Here is a 5,794-nt window from a genome sequence, read left to right on the forward strand (position 1 = left end):
ACCTGTCCCAGCAAATCCTTTACCCCTTTCTCCTTCCTGCTCTCCATTCTGCCAGCTGAGTTTTAGAAAGTAATGTAAGAGTTACACTTTGGCGGCTCATTTACAATAAACATATGAATGTCCTCTACAATCCAGGTTAGAAATGGAAAGAAAGAAAGAAAGAAAGAAAGAAAGAAAGAAAGAAAGAAAGGAAAGAAAGAGAGAAAGAAAGAAAGACCGATGAAAGCCAAATGACATAGCACAGCATGTGTTTGCCTTTTCCTCTTTGTGATTCTATGTTGCTTCTTTTTCTTTTTCTTTTTTTAAGGAGAGTGCAAACACAGTCCCCCCCCCCCACTACCAGGAATCATGCAGTCAAGTTTCCCGAATTTGGGGAAATTGCAGGGGTCAACACATTGGGAGGGCAGTGGATAAGCCTCACTCTGGGAAAACCACCTTCACGATCATGGTATCGCCCCTGCCAGGTAAATATTCTGTATGGCTGTTTTTGAGAATGCTCCAGACAGGGTCCCCAGGTGGACTATTCACAGTGTTCCCAGCAACGTCTGCACCGTAGTCTGCATCATCCATTCTTGGTGAAAGAACTCTGCTTTGGGTCCACAGAGTGGACAGGATGGTGAGCCGTGAGGTAGCGAGCAGGGTGCAGGCAGGCAGGCAGGATGTGAAGCAGTTTCTGTCGACCGACCATGCTGCTGTGTGCCTTTCTGCTGCTTCAGCTAAGACAGTGAGCAGTGTCTGTTTGATGTCTGGTCTCTGGGAAGGAGACCCAAGAGAACATGAGCTGGGCTTGTCTGGATATCAAAGTCCAAATTAAAAATTTATTCCAGTGTTTGAAAAACTCCTGGCCAAAACCTTCATATGGAAAAAAAAAAAAAGAAAGAAAGAAAGAAAAAAAAGGAAAAGAAAAAAACAGTACAAACTCTGGTTTCTTCAGCATCTCCAGTTGAGGACTAGAGAATTTATTTTTTTTAAAATAATCAACTAAAAGCAAGGGCAAATACTTCCATAAGAGGACACAGGTCAGATGGCTTCTTTGCTAAAGCGTCAAGGAAAGCAGTCTCTTTAACCACTTTGGGCAAGTGGGAAGCGTGGAGTTTAGTAATCAGTTTTGAATCCTGTTCTCCCCTGCGTGTTTGATCATCTGGTTCTTCACTAGAACTGGGGAACAAAGACTAAGAAAGGGCTCCCACCCAGCTCTGCCCACTCCAAGCTCCGCCCACTCCCCAGACCCGCCTACTCCCCAGCTCCGCCCACTCCCAGCCCTGCCCTCACCACATTCAGCAGAAAGGCATACTGGGGATTTTTTTTTTTAAGTTGTCAGGTGGGGAGGGAAATAAACATGGCAGACCAAACCATCTAATAGTAATGATGAAATTATTAATCATAATGGAAATGTTATTATACAGCAATAGGTTAAGGAAAGTGAAAAATAAACAAAATTCAATCAGGCCGTTAAACAAATTGTTTTCAGAAAAAAAAAATAGAGCTAACCTAATATGAGATACTTTTTAGTCAAATGTTGAAGTGGAAGAGGGGATACCAACTTTAAGAGCAAAGCAGCCAGAGGAAGGATTGGGACCAAGACGGCTCATTCACAATGAAAGCAGAGGGTAGAAGGAGAGAGGGGAGGAGCCATGTCAACAGATGAATCGGAGTGCGGTCAGCCCCCGAACTCCCAACAACACAAGCGCCTGCGGCATTGAACACAGGCCCCCAGGTCCTCTAGCACAAGAGCTTTGCTGGTGTGGGTTTTGTAAGCTTTGCATCTTTAAGTTTAACTTGGGTGCAATTTCCTAGTTAGTTTACAGTTTGATAGACGCTTATTGTGAACCCACTTATGTCTCCACCATTCCGATCTGGCTCTCACTCCAGAGCTGGCTTCATCACTCCCGTTCTCCAGAAGAAACCCCTGGTTAGCTGTCTGCCATCATGGACCCGTTCTCTCTCTCTCTCTCTCTCTCTCTCTCTCTCTCTCTCTCTCTCTCTCTCTCTCTCTCTCTCTCTCTCGGAGGGCACATGGCACATAAGGTCATAAAATATGTTTTTATCTCAGCATCATCCACTTATTTAATATTATTATATTTATGACTTGTATCTGTTTTAGGCAGGAGAGGAAATTTGTTTATTCTCACTGATTTAGAACACTCCATGTTTCCATACTTAGTTTATATAACTGTAATGCAAATAGGCATTTATATGGCTTCCAGTCTTTTGCTAGTAAAGATGACATTGCTATGAACATTCGTGTGTATATCTTTTGGTGTCCATATGCATTTCCTTGGGTCTATTCCTAAGGGAATGGTTGAGTCATCTGGTATAATATGTTAGCTCTAGGAGACACCAGATTCTTTTCTCAAAGGCTGATGTACCTGGCAACCTTCGCTTTTGAACTGAATTGTGACTTGAGTTTGGACCACTGAATTTGCATATTTTCCAAAGGTTTTTTTTTTTTAAATAAATTGAGGTATTTTATTTTGTTAAGAGATATTCAATTATTATGACCATTATTAATTTATTATATATTGTTGCTTTATATAAGAAATCTTAACTATTCCAGATATAAGAGGTGTTTGTATACTTACAAAAGAGTGTTATATGTATGTGTGCAGGTACAGTGTGTATGTCTGCTTGTGCAGACATAAGGTTTATGTCAGGTGTCTTCCTCAATTTCTATCCACCATATATATTGAGGCAGGTTCTCTATCTATCTATATCTATATATCTATATCTATATTTATCTATCTAATCTATATCTATCTACATATATATACATATACATACACACACACACACACACACACACACACATATATATATATATATATATACTTTTTTTTCCCTTCAACACAGGGTTTCTCTGTGTAACAGTCCTGGCTGTCTTGGAACTCATTGTGTAGACCAGGCTGGCCTCAAACTCACAGAGATTCACCTGCCTCTGCCTCCCGAGTGCTGGGATTAAAGACATGCACCACCACTGCCCAGGTGAAAATAGTATATATTTTCATTAATTCTTTGAGAATTTGTATTTGATCATATTGCCCCCCCCACTATTTCCAGATCTAATCCCCCTCCCTATCCACCCGACTGTGTACTTTTTTTTCTTTTTTGAACCCCTTGATTCCAGTTTGTATTATCCAAATACTCCTGAGTGCAGGCCCTGCTGTGAAGCATGATTCATCTACCAGGAGTCATACCGTTAAGGAAAACTTGCCCTTCTCCTCCCAGCAAGTATCCATTGCCAATACTTCCTCAACTAGGGATGGGACTTTGCGCCACCATCCCTCCTCCATGCTGGGACTTTGTCCGGTTTGAGCTTGCACAGATCTCGTGCATGCTGTCACAGTCTGTGTGAGATTGTGTGTACAACTGTCCCGATGTATCCAGAAAACACTCTCTCTGTAGTCACTCACCACCACCACCTGCCCTTACAATCTTTCCACTCCCTCTTCTGGAATGATCTCTGAGCCTTCAGGGCAGGGGTATGGTATAGATGTTCCGTTTAGGACTGGGTGAACACTGTACCGTCTCTTATTCTGGAGGCGTGGCCTCTGTGCAAACTGGGAGCTCACCTGCATTTTTATATGGTTCTAGGATCCAAACTCTAGTCCTCACACTTAGCAAGTCCCCTTGCCCATTGAACTACCCTCCCAGCACTGGAATCTATACATTATAAAACACCTCTCCTTGCTTTTTGTTTTTTAAACAATATTTTATTAACTCTTTGAGAATTTCATACAATAAATCTTGATAATATTCACCCCTAGTCTCCCCGCCCAGTTCCGATCCTCTCACTCTTACAATCTTTCCACTCCTTCTTCTGTGATGCTCTCCGAGCCTTGCATAGGGTGGTTGTGTTGTAAATGTATTAATTGGGGGAAGGCACCCTACAATCGATTGATCTCTGCCTTTTGACCAGCTGTGGCCTTCTCATTTTCTCTTACTTGTGAATCTGAATCTACAGATGCAAGTATATAACATGAAGTAATTGTAGATATCAGGGAAGTAAAAAGGGGTCCCAGCATGAGTAGCACTGGAGAGAATAACAGTGGACACAGTTGCTATGAAAGGGAAATAATGGGTGATGGAATCTTACCTGGGGAGGGTGGAGCGGGGAGGGAGAGCAAAACAGAGAGGGAAGGAAGGGGGAAATAACACTATGGATGCTTGAAAAAGTCATTAGGAATTATAATTTTATGGTTACTTAAAATTAATATATGCATACATATATACATATATATGTATTAGTTATATATATTTATATGTTAACTTTATATTATATAATATATATTAGTTAAGGTATATGTTATATATACATACTTTTAAAGTATATGTATTATAAGTTTATCATAAGTTTAAAGTATATATATATATATATATATATATATATATATATATTATGCATACATTAGTTAAAGTTATACCAGTTGGGGTGACAATGCTTCCCCCAAAACCAGAGATGTATCTAACAAAAACCTCTGTGGCAGTCATGGGAAGCCTTCTTTCTAGTTTTTGGTCAGGGGTTGCAAAACAATAAAGGTGACTGCCATTTCTCTTGTTGTCTTCCAGGAAAAGAATGTTAGACTCTTGCCAAAGACACCAGACACTTAGGACACGGGCTTTGGGAAATCCATGAGTCTGACCTGGAGGCCTCTTTACTAAGGACTACCTCTCAGTCTTGCAAGGGTCCTGCAAGCTGTCAAGGGAGAAAAGCAACTGACAGTTCTAGCCAGCTGTGATGTCCATGTACCACACTAATGACCGCCGTGGTAGACTGTCCCCAAAGGCGCAATAGTGGCACACACATCCTGGGAGTAACCAAGAGGTGGCCATGTGCACTTAATGCCCACTCAACAGAAAGGGATTTACGTCTGGTACTCTAAACCTGCCCAACTGCTCGGGCTGGAGAGGCCGTGGAACCTGCAGGAGAACCGCTTATTGCCTGTTTCCTAAACCAGTATAATCTCTAACTGAATTCTGAATACTTATCCTTAATTGAAGATAAGTATAGCTCCCACTCCTTTTAAGTTTCTTAATCATATGGTTATTCTTGTTTCATGACAAGTTCTTAATTTCAAGAAGACTAATTTCTTAGTCTTTCATTTTATGGTTAGTGAGTTTTATATCATGTTTAGATTGACCCACCCTAAGGCCATGAGGCTGTTTTTCTGTTTCACATTATACAAGCTTTATTGTTAAACTTTTCCCATTAAGTCTAAAATCCATCTGTAAATACCTTTTTAAAAAATAGTGTAAGATAGGGCCAAATTAATTTTTCCCTTTTGGGAATTCCAATAACGGAACCATTTCTTTCAGAGACCATTCTTTGCACACTGCCTTCAGTGAGGCCTCATCCAGCCTGCTGCTGGACTCTCAGGTCTGTTCCATGGATCCAGTCTTCCTGATTACACCAGCCCCACAATGCCACAAGGACCACTGAACTTTGAACTTTCAGCTTCCTTCTCCTTAGGTTTTGTCTAGACTGTGTTTTATCTTTTGCAATCCATATAAAGCTTAGAATTAGCTTGCTAATTTTCACAAATAATAAAGGAAATGGAAGAAGAAGGGGAGGGAAGGAGGAAAAAGAGGAAAGGAAGGGGGGGAACATGCCAGGATTTTCATGGATATTACTCTGAAGCAATAGATCAATTTGAAACTCATTCATATTTTTACAGTGTCTGTTTTCCCAATCCAATTTACATAACAAATTGCTTAAATCTTGAAAAAAAATGTTCTCTGTAATGTTTGCGTTTTTAGATATTTGGTACCTAAAGTTTGCTAAATTTATTCATACTGA

General features: G+C 40.6%; 1 non-coding gene across 1 annotated transcript; it reads right to left on the reverse strand.

Moving 5' to 3' along the window:
* Nucleotides 1-302: 302 nt before the first annotated feature.
* LOC114695847 lies at nucleotides 303-472 on the reverse strand. Its single transcript, XR_003734926.1, has one exon. It is a non-coding gene; the product is annotated as a U1 spliceosomal RNA (small nuclear RNA).
* Nucleotides 473-5,794: the final 5,322 nt, after the last annotated feature.

The sequence above is a fragment of the Peromyscus leucopus genome, chromosome 2 (assembly GCF_004664715.2).
Source record: "Peromyscus leucopus breed LL Stock chromosome 2, UCI_PerLeu_2.1, whole genome shotgun sequence".
Classification (NCBI taxonomy): domain Eukaryota; kingdom Metazoa; phylum Chordata; class Mammalia; order Rodentia; family Cricetidae; genus Peromyscus; species Peromyscus leucopus.